This window comes from Eurosta solidaginis, chromosome 1 (assembly GCF_040869045.1).
Source record: "Eurosta solidaginis isolate ZX-2024a chromosome 1, ASM4086904v1, whole genome shotgun sequence".
Classification (NCBI taxonomy): Eukaryota; Metazoa; Arthropoda; class Insecta; order Diptera; family Tephritidae; genus Eurosta; species Eurosta solidaginis.
Window position 1 is genome coordinate 381932140 of NC_090319.1, and position 24751 is coordinate 381956890.

At 38.9% G+C, this 24751-nt stretch overlaps 1 long non-coding RNA gene across 1 annotated transcript; it reads right to left on the reverse strand.

Annotated features, from left to right (window-relative positions):
* Positions 1-18266: 18266 nt before the first annotated feature.
* LOC137245318 (uncharacterized) lies at positions 18267-24245 on the reverse strand. Its single transcript, XR_010951294.1, has 3 exons — positions 23855-24245; positions 19410-19535; positions 18267-18764 (listed from the first exon to the last, which is right to left on the reverse strand). It is a non-coding gene; the product is annotated as an uncharacterized lncRNA (long non-coding RNA).
* Positions 24246-24751: the final 506 nt, after the last annotated feature.

Genomic DNA, 24751 nt, shown 5'->3' on the forward strand with positions numbered 1-24751 from the left:
ATTCCAAAGCGTTGGACCGAGCACAGATCCCTGTGGCACACCTCCAGTGATGTTGTACTATTTTGCTCCTTGATCCGTGTCAAAAAGAAGTACTCTGTTGTCTTTAAAATAGCTACCAATTATTGTGCGTAAGTAAGCTGGTGTGCCGAAGCTTCGTAGCGCTGCCATTATCTGCATCCAGTTCGCAGTGTTAAAAGCATTCTTGATGTCCAGCGTAATCAGTGCACTGAATTTCCTCTTATTTTGGCCTCCAGAGATAGCCTCTCTGGCTATATTGACGACTGTTTGTATTGCATCTAAGGTGGATCTTGATTTGCAAAATCCATATTGATTATTCGATTAGCCACCTGGACTTTCTAGATTTAGCTGTAGGCGCTCGCTAATTTTACGCTCGAAAATTTTTCCTAGGGTATCCAGCATAAAAAGTGGCCTATATGAGGATGTTTGCTCCGGCTTTTACTACGTTTCAGCAATAGGACAAATCTTTGTCTTTCCACGGGCGAGGGAACACGCCCTCTTGGCATTAAAAAGATCAGTAAATAATGTAGTCCCAGTTGTGATCGCTGCTTTAAGGGCTATGTTTGGTACTCCATCGGCTCCTGAGGATTTGTTATCAGTAACTCCTTTTGCAGCGTCCAGCACCTCTTGCTCTGTAATTGGCGGAGTTTCCATACTTTCGATATCGTCGCTTTGATAAATCCAGCGATCTTGTGCCGGGAAAAGTGTTTCAACAATAGTATTCATTAAAATCGTGCACGTGGGTTGCTGTGATATCGGTCCTTTAACTTTGGCCATCACAGTTCTGTAGGCTGATCTCCAAGTATCAAGGTCAACATTATCCAACAGTTCCTTTAAGCACAACCTCTTGCTCTTTTTTAAAGCATTTTTAATTTCCTTTCTTTGTGCAACTTAGGTGCTGTGTAGCTCCGCATATCGTGGTGATGAGCGTGCCCTCTGCGCTATTTTTCGTTTTTTTGTGACATTTTCTACGCTCTTCCGCAATTTCGCAATATCACATGCATCACATGCCATATATAGCGAGTTAGTTATTGAAACAACTGGTCTTCCGCATTCGATCCTCGTACTATTGCATCCTTCCAGATAATATCAAATATTTGTGGATCGAAAAGGTTCTGTTTCCATTTCCTACTTATGGTCGCTATGTGTGCAGACGTTGCTTATGGACCACTTTGCTTGTCTTGCTATTTCGCTGCTAGCGAAGGTGAGATCCATAATGGATCATCTGGTACCTGTATCGAAGGTATATATCCCTGGTTCATTTAGGAGTTCTAGCCTCAAAGAAGTAAGGCTTTCGAGAAGGACACTCCCTCTTTCGTTGGTTCGTCTACTTCCCGACAAAGATAATCATGCATTGAAATCTCCGCACACTAAAAGCGGATGTTTACCTCGTGCTTTCATGGGATCCCGTACATCATGTCTTCGAACTCGGCGATGGTCATGCTGGAAGGCGCATAGCAACTGAAGACGTATATACCGTTCATTTTTTCGCACGTGAATGCTGCTACCGTTGGCGTTTTTGTTGTTGTTAAGGAAGGCCTTGGGGAGTGTTATGGATGTTGATGGTCCTTTGCCGGATACAGATCCAGTACCTTTCGGTACAAAGCCCGACCATCGCGGGAACGATTGGTTATGACCAAATGCGACCTTGTAGGCCAAAACACCCTCCCGCCCCTAGATCTGTTAGGAGTTCGGGGTCGCCAGAACATCGGCTGTTTACGAAACAGGATTTGCCACGGATAGGTGAGGTTGACAGTTGAATTGGAGAAGCTATATATTGCGCTGGCAACCCCTTAAAAGGGTTGCGCTACACAACCCCTTGAATGTATTTGGTATTTTAGTCGCCACTTACGACAGGCATACCTACCGCGGCTATATTCCAACCCCCTAACTCGCGGGGGTTTACCGTTGGCGTCATATTTTCCTGTGGAAGAAATTTCCCAGGTGTCCAAATTGAGGCTTGCCCCGCCGAATCTGAGTGCCAACCTTGCTCCTGGCAATTTTTGTATTGTTCAGAGTGTACCACTATGTTATATTCTCCTTCATAGACTGTTTGGGATAATAGCTCCTGGGCTACCTCGCAATGGTTTAAATTGATCTGCAATACCCTAATGAGACAGTCATTTTGCTGCCCTCTCGTTGTGGACATTTAAAACTGGCTGCCGAATGTTGTCCCCACATATCGCGCATTTCGGTGCGTTTTCGCAACTTGCAGCCTTATGAACTTCCTGACCGAATTTCTTGCATAATCTAGACCTATCTACAGTATCCTTACCTTTCTGAGCTATATGCCCGTAGCCCCAGCACATGTAAGAGCGTTTCTCTTACCTGACCTAATCTCTAATTCGGCAGGAAACCCATCCTACCCGAATTCTTTGCGTACTGAGAACACCCTTGGCATTATGGCTTTTCATAGCAGTTACATCTGGACGCTTATTGTTGCATTGCTGGTGGAGGGCGTCGCAAATCTTCTCTCACCATTGGGACTTTGCCATAACTTTAGCGAGTCCCTTAGTAACGCTGCAATTTCTGCTTGGTAGGCGCTTGTTTTCTCATCTTAAGATTTTTTCAGCTGTAGTAACAGCTCTCCATTCGTCGTTCTTCTAATCGTTTTGACGTCACCACCCAGGGATTTTAATTCGTCGCAACTTCTCACTTTAAGCATATCCGCCTTGGAAATGATGATTGCGTCCGGCCTAGCCTTAAGTGCTTTTTATGCTCAGCTGAGCAGAGCTCACAGAGTATATAAATTTTGTTCGCATAACGGTACCCCGTAACGGCATAAACTAATCGAGATAGATATAGATTTATTTTATATCAAAATGATTTGGGCGCAAAAAGAAATTCATTTAGCCATGACCGTCCATCCGCCCGTCGATCTGTAAACACAATAACTTGAGCAAACTTTTAGGTATCTTAATGAAATTTGGTACGTAAGTTTCTGGGCACTCATCTCAGATCGCTACTAAAAATGAACGAAATCGGACTATAACCACGCCCACTTTTTCGATATCGAAATATTCGAAAAACCGAAAAAGTGCTTTAATTCATTACCAAAGCCGGATAAAGCGATGTAGATGGTAGATGGGTTGACCTTATGTTAAATTAATTTAAATTTTGGACAATGGGCTTGGCAACGCCCACTTTTAAAAGAAGGTAATTTAAAAGTTTTGCAAGCTGTAATTTGGCAGCTGATTATGTAGTGTTCGGTTACACCCGAACTTAGCCTTCCTTTCTTGTTTGGTTTTGTTGTAAAACAATTTTAATATTCTAAACTTATTGTTTAAACAAGTTTTAAATTGACATTGAATAAAATTAAAAAAACAATATTAAATTGAGAGGATTCCAATTTATAGCAAAATGTTTCAAAAAGTGTTTAAACTGATTATTGGTTAAACATTTAGGTTAAAAATTTGAATGAAATACTTCAGCTTAAAAAATTTTACTCTAATTAGATACATTACAGATCCAATAAGAAATCGGGTCCCTATGTAGTTTAAACTCGTAATATAAAGCACTCTTCTAAATGGTCTTTCACTGGTAGTTTTCCACCCGTATTTCCTTGTCACATTCTACACGTGTGAACTAAATACAACAATTCAACTGTACAAATATAGAAACGAGCAATTAAGTACAATTAAATTTTCCATTGAAAAAGATTAACAAAATATTTTACCAAACACGCGCTAACTTCATTTCGCTAGAACAAACATAACAACCTTGAATTTATTATTTTGGTAGATCAAAGTTTGTTTAACTGATTTAGAGTTTGTATTACGCTTGACGCATTAACCATAAAAAATCAAAAAGAAAGACAAATTAATTAGTGCTTGGCGCGATTTATCTCCGAGAAGATTAAGGCCGAACTTCTCTTCATTCATAGCAGAAATATGCTTGAAGTGTTTGCCAAATCACTGCAGAGGGGCGAACGCGTTTGGACATATTTTTTTTTTTTTTCAACTGAAAAACTTGTTCTGAATTTTGTATGTTGACTTGGCCGGCACTTGAACTCAGGACTTTCGGTGTGGTATACGAAGCACGCACCACACCACGGCGGCCACTTTTGAGCCTAAATCGGAAAAATTTTGGACATATTATCAAACCAAATCTTTGGTTTAAATATAGATTTTAATCATCTCCCTGAAAGTGAGTGCATAAAACTGGGTTTCAATTTGAAACTGGAGGAGTCTACACTTAAAATTATCAAAATAAAAATTAAAAATATTAAAATAGTGGACGGTTCCCAGAAATCCTTTCAGTCAGTAACTAGTGACACACATTCCTGGTTCGAAACTAGACTTAAATTACGAAATAAATACAGGTACGGTACTAGCAAGATTTGACCCAGTTATAAGTCGACAGCTTGGGGTCTTACTTTTTAAATTTAATTTGAGAAATATGATATCTACAAAGAAACTGCTAGCAGCTTTAAGTAACTGCGAGTATGAGTATGATTTCTTTTCCCAAACTTTCCACTTGCTCGGAGGCATCGAGAAATGCTCTAATAATGTGCAGCATATAGAATTTTCTCTTTGGTTCGGAACCAACGAAAACAAAAACAAAGAAAACAAGTAAGCTGTTATTTTAACACTAGTTTGGAAATACCGAAATAGTTCCAATAAACCAACTAGTTCCAAAGCTGAAATATGTATCTAATTCGGAACTATAGAAAAGTTCATACAATTCAAACAAAGCATGTTAAATTCGCCAGATGGAAGCATGTAAAAGATATAGAGGGCGAATTAGTAGAGGTTCCGAATTTACCCACCAGTTTTGAACTAGAGCTTTTTCCTACAGCTCTGCTCTACCTACTGTGTAAGAAATCATTACATAGGACCTTATGTGTATAACACAATTTTTGAAAAAGATTCCATAACTTGCTGCACTTTTCAGAAACAAAATTTGTTATTTTTGAATTTCAGCACCAAATTTAAACTCTTAAGAAAAGTTTTAAAGCCAGACGTTTCTATTCCAATTTATATTTTTAGATTTTTGAAACCGATTTAAACCCAGAAGTGGCTACAAGTATGTATTTTTTGATTTTTTGAAACTTTGTGGTTTTGTTTTATAACAATTTTAATATTTTAAACTTATTGTTTAAACAAGTTTTAAATTGAAATTGAATAAAATTAAAAAAGACAATATTAAATTGCGAGGTTTCCAATTAGTAGCAAAATGTTTCAAAAACTGTTTAAACCGATTAATGGTTAAAAATTTAGGCTCAAATTTCTAACCGTGCACTTGCACCGCACCCGGAAATTTCATTAAGCTTCACCACTGTATATAAATAGCGCCCACAAAACTTTTCTTGCTTTAGTTACTTCATACTTAACGAGCAGTGCAGAAAGTCAGAAATTAAAATGTATTTACATAATCATATCGCGATCTTGGTTGTCCTTCTTAGCTGTATTTTGACCCGTATAAATTCACAAGCTGGTCCGCGTTATTTGGTGGCATTACTTGAGGAAGAGCAATATCGTTGTGCTGGCTCCATAGTTTCTATGCAAATAGTGGTCACTGCTGCGACATGCCTGAACTATGACAAAAAGCATTTAATCACCGTTGTAGCTAATTCAGAAAATTTGAGCGGACCACGTCACGAAGTGGAGGATATATTTTATCAAAACGATAATATAAGATGTAGAAATGAAAAATTTCATATAGCTGGGTTAAAACTGAACGAAGCCTTTGATGATAAGGATGGAGTGGAGCTAATACCACTTTGCCATGGTGGCATTTTGGTATACTCAGATATGCAAATTAGTGCATGGACTGCAGACCGACGTTCTTTTACACTCGTAACATATGACATAACTGTGGTAAACCCAGATGACTGTGTGGGATACTCCGCAGGAATCAAAATGTATTGTGCTCGGAGTGACAAAGAAATTTGTAATGAAGATGCTGGAGCACCGGGCATCGTGCAGGGAAAACTTTGTGCTGTGGGAATATTTAAGTGTAGTGGGAGGTACAAAAATACGCTATCTTCTGCAAATGCAGCTGATCCAGATACTATAGAGTTCATTGAAAAATTGATTCGAGATGCAAACTCTGAAGGTTGTTCTTATAGTGAGGAAAAAAACTAACTTATTTGTATTTAATGAAATTAATTTAAATAAACGATTAAAAGTTGAGCCTAAATCTTTGACTTTTATTTACACCAAAGAAAATATGGTTTAAAATTTAGATTGCACATATGTAGGTATTCTCGTGAAAATAGGTGTGCATTACTGGGTCAGATAAGTCTACATTGGCACTAAAAAAAGAAGAAGAAAAGCCGGGACTGTCTTGGGCTGTTCCACAAATTTCATACCTTTCATGAATGTAGCCGAGCAATAATCTTATTCTATTCGCAGTATCCAAGTAATCGGCTACATAAAATCTAATCTAATATCACACAAGAACGGCTGGACCGATTTGGATGAAATTTTGCACACATATAGCCAATAGTCTAGAAGGATCTACTAGCTATATATTTTTGAAAAGGGGCGTGGTCCCCGCCCCCTAGGAACAGTTATAATTTAATTATTATATTTTTTTAGTCTTTGCGACTGAATCACGCCAGAACGGCTACACGGATTTTGATGAAATTTGGGACACAGACAGTAGTCTACTAGCGAAATTTTTTTCGAACATGGGAAGAGGGGTGCGGGTGCCACGACCCCTTCGAGCAATTACTTTTTAATAATTTTTACACATTATAACTTTACAGACTCAAGGGGTCAAATAAGTCGAGGGCTTACAAAGTGTGCAGTGACATCCTCCGTCCCCCCCATTATCACACCTCTGGTGTAAAATCTAAAAATTGTTATAACTCAATATAAATTTTCTCCTAAATCAATAGTTTTTGGCATCTGGCACATACATATAGAGATCTAGACAATTTTGGAAAAAAGAGCAGCGGTCCTTCTCCTGCCGCCATTCGTCCTCCTCCAATTGTTTTTATTAGCACGCTTTTATTAGCTTTACCTGTATGTTTCTATGTCACTCTTCATTCGTTCCAACGCGCCTGCTGTCTTATTAAAATGGTTCTACAATTAGCTTCGCCTTATTTGTAATCCCGTTGGGTTCATATCGAGGCCCTTCCGGGATCATTTTTGGATGGTTTTCAAGATCCGTCCGGGATCCCGCCGGGGTCATTTCGGGACTTTTTCGGTAATATTTCGGGATCATATTGGGACCCTTCCGGGATCATTTCTGTATAGTTTTCGGGATCCGTCCGGGATCCCGTCGGGGTTATTTTGGGATATTTTCGCGACTATTCCGGGATCATTTCTGGACTATTTCGCAATCATTTAGGGACCTTTCCGGCATCATTTCTGTATGGGTTTCGGAATCCGTTCGGCATCTCTTCGGGGTATTTTCGGGATCATTTGCGTACCTTTGAGAGATAAATTCTTGATGGTTTCCTGGATCATTACGGGACTTTTTCGGGGTCATTTTGGGTCCCTTCCGCCATCATTTCTGGATGGTTTTCGGGATCCGTCCGGCATCCCGTCGGGGTCATTTCGTGACTTTTTCGGGATCATTTGGGGTCCCTTCCGGCATCATTTCTGGATGGTTTTCGGGATCCGTCCGGGATAATTTCGGGACTATTAGGGGATCATTTGAAGACCTTTCCGGCATCATTTCTGCATAGTTTCCGGGATCCGTCGGGGATCATTTCGGGACTATTAGGGCATCATTTGAAGAAAATTGGAAATTAAATTGGAAATTGGAAATTAATACCCTTTCGGCATCGTTACTGGATGGTTTTCGGGATCCGTCCGGGATAATTTCGGGACTATTAGGGGATCATTTGAGGACCTTTCCGGCATCATTTCTGCATAGCTTCCGGGATCCGTCGGGGATCATTTCGGGACTATTAGGGGATCATTTGAAGACCTTTCCGGTATCATTTATGCATAGTTTCCGGGATCCGTCGGGGATCTCGACGGGGTAATTTCGGGACTATTTCGGGATCATTTCTGCATAGTTTCCGGGGTTCGTCCGAGATACCGTCGGGGTCATTTCGGGACTTTTTCTCGACTAATACGGGATCATTTGGGGTCCCTTCCAGCATCATTTCTGGATGGATTTCGGTATCCGTCGGGGATCCCGTTTTAGTCATTTCGGGACTTTTTCTCTACTAATGCCTTTCGGCATCGTTACTGGATGGTTTTCGGGATCCGTCCGGGATAATTTCGGGAATATTAGGGGATAATTTGAAGACCTTTCCGGCATCATTTCTGCATAGTTTCCGGGATCCGTCGGGGATAATTTCGGGACTATTAGGGGATCATTTGAAGACCTTTCCGGCATCATTTCTGCATAGTTTCCGGCATCCATCGGGGTAATTTCGGAACTATTTCCGGATCATTTGGGATTTATGGATGGTTTTCGGGATCCGTCCGGGATCCCGTCGGGGTCATTTTGGGACTTTTTCGAGATCATTTGGGTTCCCTCGATCATTTGGGTTTCTCGACTAATACGGGATCATTTGGGGACCCTTTCGGCATCATTTCTGGATGGATTTCGGGATCCGTCCGGGATCCCGTCGGGGTCATTTTGGGAATTTTTCGGGATTTATTGGGTTCCCTTCCGGCATCATTTCTGGATGGTTTTCGGGATTCGTCCGGGATCTCGTCGGGGTCATTTTCGGACTTTTTCGGGATCATTTGGGGTCCCTTCCGGCATCATTTCTGGATGGTTTTCGGGATCCGTCGGGATCCCCTGAGGGTAATTTCGGGACTATTAGGGAATCATTTCGGGACCTATCCGGCATCCTATCTGGAAGGTTTTCGGTATTCGTCCGGGATCCCGTCGGGGTCATTTCGGGACTGTTTCGGGATTTTTTGGGGTCCCTTCCGACATCATTTCTGGGTGGTTTTGGGGATACCGTCGGGGTAATTTCAGGACTTCTTCGAGATCATTTGGGGTCCCGTCCGGCATCATTTCCGGATGGTTTTTGGGATCCCTCCGGGATCCCGTTGGGGTAATTTCGGGACTATTTCGGGATCATTTGATGCACCTTCCGGCATCATTTATACATGGTTTACGGGATCCGTCCGTTATCCCGTCGGGGTAATTTCGGGACATTTCTCGAATAATACGGGATAATTTAGGAACCATTTCGGCATCATTTCTGCATAGTTTCCGGCATCCATCGGGGTAATTTCGGAACTATTTCCGGATCATTTGGGATTTATGGATGGTTTTCGGGATCCGTCCGGGATCCCGTCGGGGTCATTTTGGGACTTTTTCGAGATCATTTGGGTTCCCTCGATCATTTGGGTTTCTCGACTAATACGGGATCATTTGGGGACCCTTTCGGCATCATTTCTGGATGGATTTCGGGATCCGTCCGGGATCCCGTCGGGGTCATTTTGGGAATTTTTCGGGATTTATTGGGTTCCCTTCCGGCATCATTTCTGGATGGTTTTCGGGATTCGTCCGGGATCTCGTCGGGGTCATTTCGGGACTGTTTCGGGATTTTTTGGGGTCCCTTCCGGCGTCATTTCTGGGTGGTTTTGGGGATACCGTCGGGGTAATTTCAGGACTTCTTCGAGATCATTTGGGGTCCCTTCCGGCATCATTTCTGGATGGTTTTAGGGATCCGTCCCGGATCCCCACGGGGTCATTTTGGGACAATTTCGGGATCATTTTGGGGTACCTACCAGCATCATTTCTAGATGGTTTTCGGTATCCGTCCAGGATCCCGTCGGGGTCATTTCGGGACTTTTTCGGGATTTTTTGGGGTCTCTTCCGGCATCATTTCTGGATGGTTTTCGGGATTCGTCAGGGATCCCGTCGGGTCATTTCGGGAATTTTTTTCTCGACTAATACGGGATCATTTGGGGACCCTTTCGGCATCATTTCTGGATTGTTTTAGGGATTCGCCCGGGATTCCGTCGGGGTAATTTCGGGACTTTTTCTTAGCTAATACGGGATAATTTGGGGATCCTTTCAGCATCATTTCTGGATGGTTTGCGAGATCCGTCCGGGATTTCGTCAAGGTGATTTCGAGACTATTAGGGGATCATTTGAAGACCTTTCCGACATCATTTCTGGATAGTTTTGGGGATCCGCTCGGGATGCCGACGGGGTCATTTTGGGACTATTTCGGGATCAGTTTGGGGTACTTACCGGCTTTATTTCTGAACGGTTTTCGGTATCCGTCCGGGATCCCGTCGGGGTCATTTCGGGACTTTTTTGGGATTTTTTGGGGTCCCTTCCGGCATCATTTCTGGGTGGTTTTGGGGATACCGTCCGGGTAATTTCAGGACTTCTTCGAGATCATTTGGGGTCCCTTCCGGCATCATTTCCGGATGGTTTTAGGGATCCCTCCGGGATCCCGTTGGGGTAATTTCGGGACTATTTCGGGATCATTTGATGCACCTTCCGGCATCTTTTATACATGGTTTACGGGATCCGTCCGTTATCCCGTCGTGGTAATTTCGGGACTTTTTCTCGAATAAAACGGGATAATTTAGGAACCATTTCGGCATATTTCTGGATGATTTCCGGAATCCGTCAGGGATCCCATCAGGGTCATTTCGGGACTATTAGGGGATCATTTGAGGACCTTTCCGGCATCCTATGTCGATGGTTTTCGGTATCCGGCCGGGATCCCGTTGGGGTCATTTCGCGACTTTTTCGGGAACATTTGGGGTCCCTTCCGGCATCATTTCTGGATGGTTTTCGGGATTCGTCTGGGACCCGTCGGGGTCATTTTTGGACTTTTTCCGGATCATTTGGGGTACCTTCCGGCATCATTTCTAGATGGTTTTCGGGATCCGTCCAGGATCCCGTCGGGGTCATTTCGGGACTTTTTCGGGATTTTTTGGGGTCCCTTCCGGCATCATTTCTGAGTGGTTTTGGGGATACCGTCGGGGTAATATCAGGACTTCTTCGAGATCATTTGGGGTCCCCTCCGGCATCATTTCTGGATGGTTTTAGGGATCCCTCCGGGATCTCGTTGGGGTAATTTTGTGACTTTTTCGGGATCATTTGGGTTCCCTTCCGGCATCATTTCTGGGTGGTTTTCGGGATCCGTCCGGGATCCCGTCGGGGTCATTTTGGGACAATTTCGGGATCATTTTGGGGTACCTACCGACATCATTTCTAGATGGTTTTCGGTATCCGTCCAGGATCCCGTCGGGGTCATTTCGGGACTTTTTCGGGATTTTTTGCGGTCCCTTCCGGCATCATTTCTGGATGGTTTTCGGGATTCGTCCGGGATCTCGTCGTGGTCATTTTGGGACTTTTTCGGGATCATTTGGGGTACCTACCGACATCATTTCTGGATGGTTTTCGGGATCCGTTCGGGATCCCGTCGGGGTCATTTTGGGACAATTTCGGGATCATTTTGGGGTACCTACCGGCATCATTTCTAGATGGTTTTCGGTATCCGTCCAGGATCCCGTCGGGGTCATTTCGGGACTTTTTCGGGATATTTTGGGGTCCCTTCCGACATCATTTCTGGGTGGTTTTGGGGATACCGTCGGGGTAATTTCAGGACTTCTTCGAGATCATTTGGGGTCCCGTCCGGCATCATTTCCGGATGGTTTTTGGGATCCCTCCGGGATCCCGTTGGGGTAATTTCGGGACTATTTCGGGATCATTTGATGCACCTTCCGGCATCATTTATACATGGTTTACGGGATCCGTCCGTTATCCCGTCGGGGTAATTTCGGGACATTTCTCGAATAATACGGGATAATTTAGGAACCATTTCGGCATCATTTCTGGATGATTTCCGGAATCCATCAGGGATCCCGTCAGGGTCATTTCGGGACTATTAGGGGATCATTTGAGGACCTTTCCGGCATCCTATCTGGATGTTTTTCGGTGTCCGTCTGGGATCCCGTCGGGGTCATTTCGCGACTTTTTCGGGATCATTTGGGGTCCCTTCCGGCATCACTTCTGGATTCGTCCGGGACCCGTCGGGGTAATTTTTGGACTTTGCCCGGATCATTTGGGGTACCTTCCGGCATCATTTCTAGATGGTTTTCGGGATCCCGTCGGGGTCATTTCGGGACTTTTTCGGTTTCATTTGGGGTATTTTTCGGCATCATTTCTACGTGGTTTTCGGGATGCGTCCGGGATCCCGTCGGGGTCATTTCGGGACTTTTTCTCGACTAATTCGGGATCATTTGGAGACCATTTCGGCATCATTTCTGGATGGTTTTCGGGATCCGTTCGGGATCCCAGCAGGGTAATTTCGGGACTATTAGGGGATAATTTGGGGAACTTTTCGGCATCATTTCCGGATAGTTTCCGCGATCCGTTCGGGATCCCGTAGGGGTCACTTCAGGACTATTTCGGGATCATTTTGGGGTACCTTCCGGCATTATCTCTAGATAGTTTTCGGGATCCCGTCGGGGTCACTGCGGGACTTTTTCTCGACTGAAACGAGCTCAAATGGGGACCCTTTCGGCATCATTTCTGGATAGTATGCGGTATCCCTCCGGGATCAGGGTCATTTCGGGATTATTAGGTGATCATTTGAGGACCTTTCCGGCATCATTTCTGGATAGTTTTCGGGATCCGTCCGGGATCCCGTCGGAATCATTTCGGGACTTTTTCGGGGTTATTTCGGAATCATTTGGAGTATTTTCCGACATCATTTCAGTATGGTTTTTGGGATCCATGCGGGATCCCGTCGGGGCCATTTTTTAGTTTTTCGGGATCATTTGGTGTCCCTTCCGGCATAATTTCTGGATGGTTTTCGGGATCCGACAGGAATACCGTCGGGGCCATTCCTGCACTTTGTCGGGAGTAATACGGGATGATTTGGGGAGCCTTTCGGTATCATTTCTGGATGGTTTTCGGGATCTGTACGGGAACCAATAAGGGTAATTTCGGGACTTTTTCGGGACTATTTCTCAATCATTTTGGGACCCATCCTGGTTAATTTCTGCATGATTTTTGGGTTCTGTCCTGGAATTTTAGTATCATCTCGGGACCCTTCCGGGATCATTTTAGGTCTCTTCGCAACCGGTAGTTCAGCACACATGCCTTTTTAAATTATGAACTTTTATGGCCGTGGATTTGCTGCTAATTATTCGTAATTAAAATTCGGTATGTTTATCTTCAATCTAACACAGCTTTTTCGTTCTATAATAGTGTAAGGAACTGTTATAACTATAATTACACTTTTTGTAATATTTTAATCAACTAAAACCCGAAAAAGCAACACTATTTTCATCTAAAAAATTCTCTTTAGTTTTAGCTAATTGTAGTTTCACACCTTTGTTCTATGAGTAGTAATTCTTTCACCCCTTTCATATCAGTTAATTTAATTTAAAAGCAAAATGTATTTTTTTAATTCGAAAAAACCCGTATTGTACTATTCATGAAAGCGTGCCTTTCAGCTTATCTTCTGATTTAGTTCTTTTTTTTTTACTAAATTACAAAAATAAAATACATTAGACAAAAATAATTTTTAAACAAATAACTTGATAAGTAGGCTAACGTGAATAGCACATATATTTTATTTTCTCCTTGCGGACGGGGCCGCGGGTAAAGGCTAGTATATAATATATGGAGAATATATATAAAAGCTTAAACGACATTTTCGATAAATATAAAATAAAAATAGATCGGTACTTTTTAAGAGGACACAAAGTTTCATGTTTTTTGTGGTCTGCGTGAGAAAACTCTGAGCATGAATTACTTACCTGAAAAAACAAATTACAACAGGCCCCATTTTATGTGACAGTTACAATATATTACTCTGATGAAGAATTTACTCTCGGCATTACGGCTGAATCTTTATGTATCGAATCAACATGTTCATCTCCTACCCGAACCTAGCCTATAATAAACAAAAATTTTAATTCACCGGATGCCGAGACTTCTCTTTTAAATCATTTCGAAAGTGTCTGGCTCCATTTCATAGGATATCTCTGTATTCGTACCTACAAGAGCAATAAAAAAAGGGTGTGTGAACTTTTGTGCGTGCGTGAGAAGTTATAATTCTTAAGCATGATTTAAAATGGGAGCCGCCATGGGAAGACTGACAGCAGCAAAACATAATTTTCTAAAACTTATATGCAGAAAAGAATAGATTGCGATAGGAACTAAACATGGAATAATGATAACATGACCCTGGGAGGATCCTGAAAAGTCCCCGAAATTACCCCCAAATTAACCCGGGTGAACCCCGAGAGAGCCTCTGAAATGACCTTATAATGACCCCGAAGTGATACCCAAATGACCCCTGGAAGATTCTGACGGAGTTCCTAAAGTTATCCAGTAATGGCGCCCAAGTGACCCTAAAAGGCGCCGGGAGACCTTGGAGTCTCCCCGAATTCATCGCGAAATTATGATTTTAATATAAATAAAATTGCGTGGTCTACTATTGCTGATGAAGATAGGCTTATTCCTAGTAATGTAAATAGTTTTAGTGAAATATGCGTAATTGATGGGTTATCCGATTAAGCAAATTAATGGCTTTCTAAATGAGTTGCGCAGGATTTTGGATCTTATTTTCATTAGTACTTATTTAAAATTTCAATTGTATAAGTCCGTGGTTCCTTTATCTGTAACTGATAAACACCACATTCCACTTATCTTGGAACTTGAGTTTTATAAATACCCAAATCTTTGCACTGACTCGATGTTTAAATTCGATTATTCGCGGTGTAAATTTGATCTTGTTAATAATCTAATATTAAGTGAGAATTGGCCAACTCTATTCGCAGATCGGTCTTTAACTGATTGTTTTGATATTTTTAAATGTAAAATAAGTAGTATATCTTTCGGAAATATCCAAAGGGTCCATAAACTACTCTGGCATAATCGGAGCTTAAAAAAATTAAAGAATCTTCGTAATAAATTTCATAGGCTTTATAAATGTTCTGGTAATTCGCAGCACAAAGTAATGTATGGGAAATACATGACGGAGTTTAACTGTCTAAATAAATTTCTTTATAAAAACTATTTACTCGTGTTTGAAATTAATATTAAATCTAATCCTAAGGCTTTTGGAATTTGTAAATTCAAAACGTTCTTCGTCAGTTATTTCGTCCATAGTGTCTTACAATGGCATGAGTGCAAGCACCGCTAATGAAAGAGCAAATCTGTTTGCTAAATTTTTATACCTTTCATGAACATGAAATGATATATTAACTTTGGTCCGATGTTTGTAACGTTGAGAAATATAGAAGATAGGCTCACCATTAAGTATACCGAATTGATCAGCGCGACGAACTGAGGTGATATAGCCATGTCCGTCTGTCCGTCCGTCTGACAGTTTGAACGCAAACTAGTCCCTCAAATTTTGAGATATCTCAATGAAATTTGGCACAAGGATGTATTTTTGTATTATATTAGACATTTGTCGGCTCCGGTAGGATCGGACCACTATAACATATATCTCCCATAACACCGATCGTTCAGATAAGACGATTTTGGTCATTCCTGCCGTAATTTGGAAAGTGTAATCGTGAAACTCGTATATATATATCCCATACAACCGATCGTTCAGATAGAATGATTTTTAGCAATTTCTCCCTTAATTTCCAATACAAAAACGTTAAACTTGGTGATATTTATTCTAATATATCATAGAAGATTTCCTGAAAAAATCACTTTGATCAGAGCTATATGTATATAGTATATACCTATCCCATACAACCGATCGTTCAGATAGAAAGATTTTTGGCCATTTCTCCCTTAGTTTCCAATATAAAACGTGAAACTTGGTGATATATATTCTAATATATCATAGAAGATTTCCTGTAAAAATCATTGCTATCGAAGCTATATATAATATATATCCCATACAACCGATCGCTCAGATAAGGGGGGTTTTGCCATTTTTTAGTTTGTATTTATCTTAAAAATCGTTTAGGTATGCACATCTGTTCACTATATATTTCTTATCTTATACATCCGATAATTTGGAGATTACGAAAGGTATGAAGTCTTCGGCACAGCCGAAGGCAGTCCCGTCCTTTTGTTGATAATTGTGTTCAGAGTGATACTTCTAGTGTTGGGCAATTAGCTTCTTCGCTTGATTTTGGCGCCCTAGTTTTAACTGAGGAAGAAATTTTCGCAGCTATAAAAGACCTAAAATGCTGCAAGCAATTAGATGCTCATAATATCTCTGCGTTTTTCTCAAACAATGCACGCCATCTATAGTGTATCCGCTACTTTTGTTGTTTAATTTGTCTCTTAGGTCAGGTTAGTTTTTGGATGAATGGAAAGTGCCTTCTGTTACTCCAGTTTTTAAGAGTGGGAGTAAGAATCTGGTGTCGAACTATCGTCCTATCTCTAAAATTACTAATATTGCTAAATTATTTGAAACAATCATTAGCTCTAAAATATCACTTGCTATCAAGCCCTATATTTCTTATATGGTTTTATATCGGGCAGATCTACCGTCACTAATCTAATTGTTTTCTCAAATTTTTATATTTCAGCCTTTGTGGATGGCTTTCAGGTAGATACAATCTATACTGATTTGTCAAAATACGACTTATTAATTAAAAAACTTGAAAATTTTGGCTTTCATTCGACTTTCTTGTCATGGGTAAAATCATATCTTATATATAGAAGAAACTATGTTGTTGTTGAAGGCGTAAAATCATTTTCTTATCCTTGGTCCTCTATTTTTTGTTATCTTAAACAATGATTGCTCAGAATGTTTTTCCTTGTGTGAACATCTACTTTTTGCCAATGATTTAAAAAAAAAACAAATAACAAGCTCTGATATTGAAATTATGCAAAATGAGGTTAACAAATTCCAGGAATGGTGTGATCGAAATATGCTAATGATCAATATCGAAAAATGCTGCTCGGTTACCTTCAAAAAAATTGCCACTCATATCTTCGTACTCTATTTTTGGCTCTATCCTCAGTTCTAGTTTTAAAATCAAAGACCTTGGGGTTGTTTTTGACTCGAATTTCACGTTTATTGATCACTTGAATTACATCATACCTAAAGCATATTCCTCTCTAGCTTTCATTAGACGAAATAGTTCAGAATTTAAGGATCCTTATACTAAAAAATTACTGTTTAGTACATTTGTAAGGTCCAAATTGGAATGTGCTTCTATAATATGGAATCCGTTTTATGAAGTGCATTCCAATAGACTTGAACGTATACAAAAAAAGTTTCTAAAATTTACATTATCCAATAATAGGTTTAATATGCCTATTCCGTCTTATGTTCCGCGGTGCAAACTGATCAGTCTGCATACTCTTGCCAGTAGGCGATTGATATCTGGCTTAGTTTTTATTCGAGATATTCTCAATGGGATTGTCCATTGATTGCATTGTCCGTTCTTATTGCTTTGTATTAAACTCAATGTTCCGGCTAGAAACTTGCGACATCATGATTTATTTGCTATTGACTTCTGCAAAACCAGGTATGCTCAAAATGAACAAATTTTCACAATACTAGGGGAATTTAATTTGTTATGTAGAGAAATAAATTTAGATATGTTTGTAAATCGCAATGTATTTAAAGAAAAACTTTGTATGTATTATTTTTAATATAATTAAAACCTACGTACGTCTTAGTCTGTAAGGTTTCTAAAACATAGACTTAATAAATAAATAAATAACCCAAAATGGCCCCTAAGTGATCCTTAAATGATCCCGGGAAGATCTTGAGAGAGCCTCAAAAACCATCTCGAAATTATTACAGGAGGTTTCCTACGGTTACCCTCAACAGCAATTAGAAATAATATTGTGACGAATATTAGTAACACTAAGTAATACTCACATCACTAATCTGATACTAAGTAAATAAAGCCACAACAAGAATAAAGCAATCTGCCACACTTGTATGTACGTAAAAAAATTAACCATCATGTACACACATACATACAAACAGTAGACAGATACTCACAAATGCATGTCATCATCAGCAATTACTTCGCTCACACCCTGCTAACCATGAGTGGATAAAAATTCGGGTAATCGTATACTGACGCTATCCAAAAAATTGTATAATAAGTTGGATAATTTTGTTCGGCGAGGCGCCGATATTATCCATGGTGGAATGGGATATTTCGTGTACGTGTGATCTCTGTCGCACTCATTTAGAACCGCCATATCAAAAATTAATAGCTGAACTGCTCTCAAAATGTCATTTTAAAGAGGCTGCATACTTTTAGGCGCTCCAGAGTTGCCAGCCCGATGATCAAATAACCTATAATGCGAATTGAAAATACCTAAAAAAATTGCAAAAACCCCACAAAATAACCAAAATCCGCCCACAAAATAACCAAAAACCGCCCACAAAATGTCCAAAATTTTTCATTCTATGTTTTTATTAAGAAATTATGGTTTTCAATTTAAAAACACAACAAATTAATTTTAAGGGAAAATGAATAATTTGGATGTATGCATATTTTAGATATTTACAATAAAAAATATTAACAAAAATTCGTTTTAATTCATTCATCTATATATTAATACATTTCATTTTTCTTTTGGTTAGTGTTACGTTTGAGTTTTGATTTTGATTTAAAATTAAAATAAATATTTTTTCTTACTTATAATATAGATTTAATTTACTTAGTTATCATTGGCTTAAAAACTAAACTTTCAATTGAATTTAACATATACTCTTACTTTCAAAATTTAGTTATAATAATTTAAGAAAAGTTTTTTATTGAATTAAAAATAAAAATACAGATTTAAGCGCCGCAGGTTAACATAATGGTGTCATCCACAAAATCCCCAACGTCCTTGTTCTTCCACTTTCGGCATATTTGTCACAGTTTAAACCACCTTTTTTGAATTGTTACCTATTCAGTAATAAAAAAATTTTGTTAAACTTCATTAATTTTAGTAGCAATACTATAAAAAATAAGGAATTTAAGTGAAAAAGTCACGTTCCTTACAACATTACATTATTTGATCTGAAATTCGCAAATTTCGAAATTTTCGAAATAATATTTAGTTGGCTCTATGAAAGCAATTGGATTACCTTTCTTTTGATGCATGTTAACATTTAAAATTCCTTAAGGATCATCAAAAAAAATTACTTTCCTTGCAACTTTACATTATTTACTCTGACTACATATTAATGTTTCCGAATTTCGCAATATTTAATTGGCTATAAGGAATTTTCCATCAAAAGAAAAGTAATTGAATTGCCATTCTTTTGATGCATTTTAACATTTAAAATTCCTTAAGGATCATCAAAAAAAAATTACTTTCCTTGCAACTTTACATTATTTGCTCTCACTACAAATTAATGTTTGCGAAATTCGCAATATTTTCCAAAAAATATTTAATTGGCTATAAGGATTTTTCCATCAAAAGAAAAGTAATTGAATTACATTTCTTTTGATGCATGTTAACATTTAGAGTTCCTTCAGGATAATCTAAAAAAAATTACTTTCCATCTAAAAAAAAAATTACTTTCCCTACAACTTTACATTATTTACCCTGACAACTTATCCAATGATTTAAATAACTTTCCTTAAGTGAAACAGTCTCCAAACCACTCTGTCACTCACTGCATTTAACATGGGTCGATGCTCCGTTCTTCTCCAGGGCTTTCTTGAACTTGCCTGTAAAAAATTAAGGACATTAAAATTAAGGTCATTAAAAATACTTGATCAGCCAAATCATGACTTTTGCATCAAAAGTTCCACTATAAATTTATTCACATCGAACAAGTAGCAAAATAACTTGATAATCAGGTCGATATTAATACAGAAAAATTTCATTGCATTACAATAATTTGAGGAAATCTTTTAGGTGGAACTTGTGATCACATTGAAGTTAAAATTTGGGTTATAAAGCTGGCGTTAAAGTGTACTGAATGTCCTGCATGCGATGTGTCCCCACATGACACCCACCATCTTTTCAATTGTAATGTGAAAACTACGCATCTAACACTATTCTCCCATGGTCCACACCTGTTGAGACTACCATTTTCCTTTGTCTCCCGTTATAGGACTTTGATGACAATTAGTGAATGGCCGTGCTCATTGAATGGGCGAAGCATAGTTAACATAACTACAACATGATTCTAGAAGTATCCATAGTGGTTCTGCGTTGGCGGTCGCCTGAGGGCCGCTTAAAAAAATCACCCTTAGGCAAGGTGCACACGAGGCTACGCGTCATAGACGCTGCAGGGGAAATCTGTACGCTTTGATGCCGAACACATGTATTTGAATGGAGAGCTGCATACGAGGCGTCAGCTGCATGAAAGCGATAAAGCATGAAATTTTCGTGGAGCTAAGCGTACAGCTATGTTGGTCGCTGAGCGTACGTACGCTTGAAAAAAAGGAAGAACAAGATGTTTGTCAACATTTTTTTGTATGCATATTTGTGTAATTAGTTAAAAAATGTTACATTAGTTAATAAAAGTGCGTGAAAGGTATATTACCAAAACGAAAAAGAGTATTAAACACCACAACAGCTTGGTTAGACATTGTTGAAGCGTTTAAAAGGCTAAAAAGTGTTGGAAACTAGAAATCACCCTTTTCTCTAGTCCGCGGTGGTTTAAAATTGCATTTCATAATTTACAAAGGCACGGGGATGGAAACAACGTTTAATACCTATTTTCCTTTGGTTTCGGGGACGGATATAGCTGAAGAAATTAAATTTTTTTTTTTCAATAATTGTTTGCTTTTTGTAGCGACGCTCGTAAGTAGCTTCGTGGGCAGATCTTGAGGCGTAGAGAAATTGTAGCTATATGAAATATCTTGTACGCGTCTATGAAGCGTAGCCTCGTGTGCACCTTGCCTTAATCAGATTATGCTACGCTTCACATTTTTACAAACTTTTGTGCTGTGCTTCTGTTGCTATAAAGATATAGTGAAAACTTTCCTTTTTAATTTTATATACAATCAACTTTTGTATAATTGCAATTATACAGTATAAGTTAATTTGTTTATTTTTTTTTGGAAATATTTTTTTTTGTAGCGACGCATATCTTGAAGCGTAGAATTGTACCTACATGAAATATCGTGTACGCGTGGATGACGCGTAGCTGCATACGAGGCGTCAGCTGCATGAAAGCGACAAAGCATGAAATTTTCGTGTAGCTAAGCGTACAGCAATGTTGGTCGATGAGCGTACGTACGCTTGAAAAAAAGGAAGAACAAAACATTTGTTTACATTTTTTTGTATGCAAATTTGTGTAATTAGTTAAAAAATGTTACTTTAGTTAATAAAAGTGCGTGAAAGGTATATTAACAAAGCGAAAAAGAGTATTAAACACCACAACAGCTTGGTTAGACATTGTTGAAGCGTTTAAAAGGCTAAAAAGTGTTGGAAACTAGAAATCACCCTTTTCTCTAGTCCGCGGTGGTTTAAAATTGCCTTTTCTAATTTACAAAGGCACGGGGATGCAAACAGCGTTTAATACCTATTTTCCTTTGGTAGAGAAATTGTAGCTATATGAAATATCTTGTACGCGTCTATGACGCGTAGCCTCGTGTGCACCTTGCCTTATGTGTACCTTGCCTAAGTGCGCATAATCCCCTGATAATTCACGAAACACACTTCGGACTTATTGGGGTACCCGCAATATTTTTGAGGATGGTAATTTACAAGCGATCATCTGCAAGCAGCAAACAATTCAACTTCAAGAGAATCCAAGTTGTTTATTTTGTATAAAAATGTTAATGCAATAAAATTATGTTACGTTTATTTAATAGGGAGGCAAAAGCTCGCCTATTACCCTCGAAAGTGTTGGCGTTAAGTATGTTACCCCAAGAAAATACTGTGATGTCATTTATTTGATCCTGTTGGCAAACAAAGAATGTGGACATACATATTAAAAGAAACTGTTTGTGAATTAATTTAGGTAATTCCATACAACAGCATGAACCTATAAATACAAGTCCAAAAATATCGGAAGATGTATCAAAAGATGCGTCTTGGACCCAGAATGGGAATCCAAAAACGGAAAACAAAATTGTGAGTTGTTCAAAAGATGGTAATTCTATACGGAAGCATGACACTCTTAATACACGTCCAATAATATCGTGAAGGGTGTCAAAAAACGCTGGCCGATCCCCCAAAGGGGTGCAATCAAAATTTAATCCGTGCAAAATCCCTTTGTACACAAAATTATTTCCTGTGTACACCAACATTACAACGACCACACGAAAAGTTGCAATTTCTTTTGCAAGTATCTCTTCACAGACTCAAAATTTGTGTTTTTATATTCGCGTTTTTGGGTCCAGGACGCATATTTTGCTACACCGGTTTGGAGACCAAAACTAAAACGCGCAAATCACATATGTTCACAATTTTTTTTTGTGGGTACAACAACATTACAACACCCACATGAAAATCACCATCTTCAATTGCAAATATGTATCTCCGGACGGAGATAAAATTTTTCTTTTCCGCCTTCGGATATTGTTGTCGAGGTCAATACGCGTCTTTTGACACGTCTCTCGATATTTTTGGACGCTATTACCTGTGTCATTCTGTCGTACAGAATTACCAAAAGATGCGTCTTGGACCCAGAATGCGAATCCGAAAACGGAATACAAAAATTTTGAGTCGTTGAAATGATGCCAATTCTATACGAAAGCATAACACTCTTAATTCATGTCCAAAAATATCGGGAAGGGTGTCAAAAAACGCTGGCCGGTCCCCCAATGGGGTGCAATCAAAATTTAATCCGTGCAAAAAACTCTTTTTACACAAAATTATTTCCTGTGTACACCAACATTACAACAACCACACAAAAAGTTGCAATTTTTTTTGCAAGTATCTCTTCACAGACTAAAAATTTGTGTTTTTATATTCGCGTTTCTGGGTCCAAAACGCATATTTTGATACATCTCCCGATATTTTTGGACGTTTATTTAGTGTTTGGTTGTTGTTGTAGCACTGATTTATTTAGAGTGTATAGAATTACCTAAATTAATTAACATATATATCTTTAAATATGTCCACATTCTTTTTCTTTGTCAACAAGATCATAAACAAATAACACCATAGTATCTGCTTGTTACCCCAAGCAGACTAACACTTTCGAGGATGGTATAAAAAGGCGAGCGTTTCCTCCCGTATTAAATAAGCGGAACATAATAGCTATTTATTTCACATTTTTATAAAAAAAAAAACAATTTTCTTTAGCTCACAACTGCTAAAACTAGTCAAAAAATATCGGGAGAGGTGTCAAGAGGAACTCAGAACAACGAATCTGAAAGCGGAAATTGAAAATTTTATATCTGTGCAGAGATATTTTTAGTTAAAGTTGGCATTTTTCATGTGATTATTGTAATGTTGTTGTTCACAGGAAAACATTTTATGTACGAAAGGAAAAATGCACTGATTTAATTTTAATTCCACCTCCTTGGTGGTAATTTTTTATAAGCGCGGCCGAAGGCCAAAATTCTATGGATCACACCGCCGGTTTCGGAGGGACCAGGGGTTTTCGTTAATACATTTTGGGTAACTGCAAATATCTCTGCACAGATATAAAATTTTCAATTTCCGCTTTCAGATTCGTTGTTCTGAGTTCAAAGCGCTTCTATTGACACCTCTCCCGATATATTTTGACTAGTTTTAGCAGTTGTGTGCTAAAGAAAAGAATTACCAGTAAAAATTGTGCCATCAAACATATGTATGTATATAACTACATACCCATATTATGGTGATCAAAAACAAAGTCAGTCCTGCGTTGGACGAATAAAACTTCAACTAATTTGGCTATCACCATAATACCCGCATTTACTCAGAACCATTCATATTATGACGACACCAAACAATATTCCTGATCTCTGTCAGGTCCATAATATGTAACACTGATTTGGTATCTTCATAATAAGGGTAAGTTCTGCAATATATTTCCAAACTTGCACTGCTACAACAACAAAAAAGTTAGTTATACTAAAATACCTAAACATTTATTTACCTCGGATAATCCAACGTGGAAGTGGCGTCTTGGAGAAGCCCTTTTGTGGCTGATGAAAGCTAGATATTTTTTTTTTTTGAACGTTCGCCCGTTTTTCTTTAGCGAATCCCGAATTACTGCGCGAAAATAATGTCGCACACTTTTCTGTTATATTTTTTTTTTTTTATGCTCTTACTCACTTGAACACTTGTAAAATTCATTTTTATTAAATTCTTTCGCAATGAGACGCGTTTTGCTTAAAAAATTTACATAAATGGTGGCGAAATCTGTAGTATCTTATTGTTTCATTCCTACATCATACTACTGTTTCATTCGCACATATTAGAAATTTACCACAATTATGAAAAATGTCCCACAAATGTGAGTTGGTGTTAGTTGTGTCCAAAAAGAAATTGAGATAGTGTTGGTTTTTGAGGTGAAAATAGCAAAATGTGGTTAGCCATGGTTAGCAGGGCATATAAACACGCATATGGTTACACACTACAAATACACGCGCGTATGGCTAGTGACCGGGTAGAAGATTCTAGAAGAAGAAACGTCTAGACATTTGGGTTGAGAGTATATAAGCAGTAGAAGCTGAGTAGTCCGAATTCAGTTTGATTTAAACACGCAATTAGTTGTGAAGTAAGAGTTATTGTGGTCTAATAAAAACCATTTTGCATCATTGAATATTGGAGTTATTTATTCAACAGTTTAACGATTCGAACGTTAGCAGAAGGTTTGGAATAAGAGGAATTTCAATAAGTTCGTTACAATTGGTGTCAGATGAGGAATTGTTGAATAAATTCTGAAGTTTTCGAATACAACAAGGACATGACAAAGTGGAGTGAATTGAAGATCCAGCAACTGAATAAGGAGTTGGAGAGCAGTGGATTGAATATAACCGGCAATAAATTG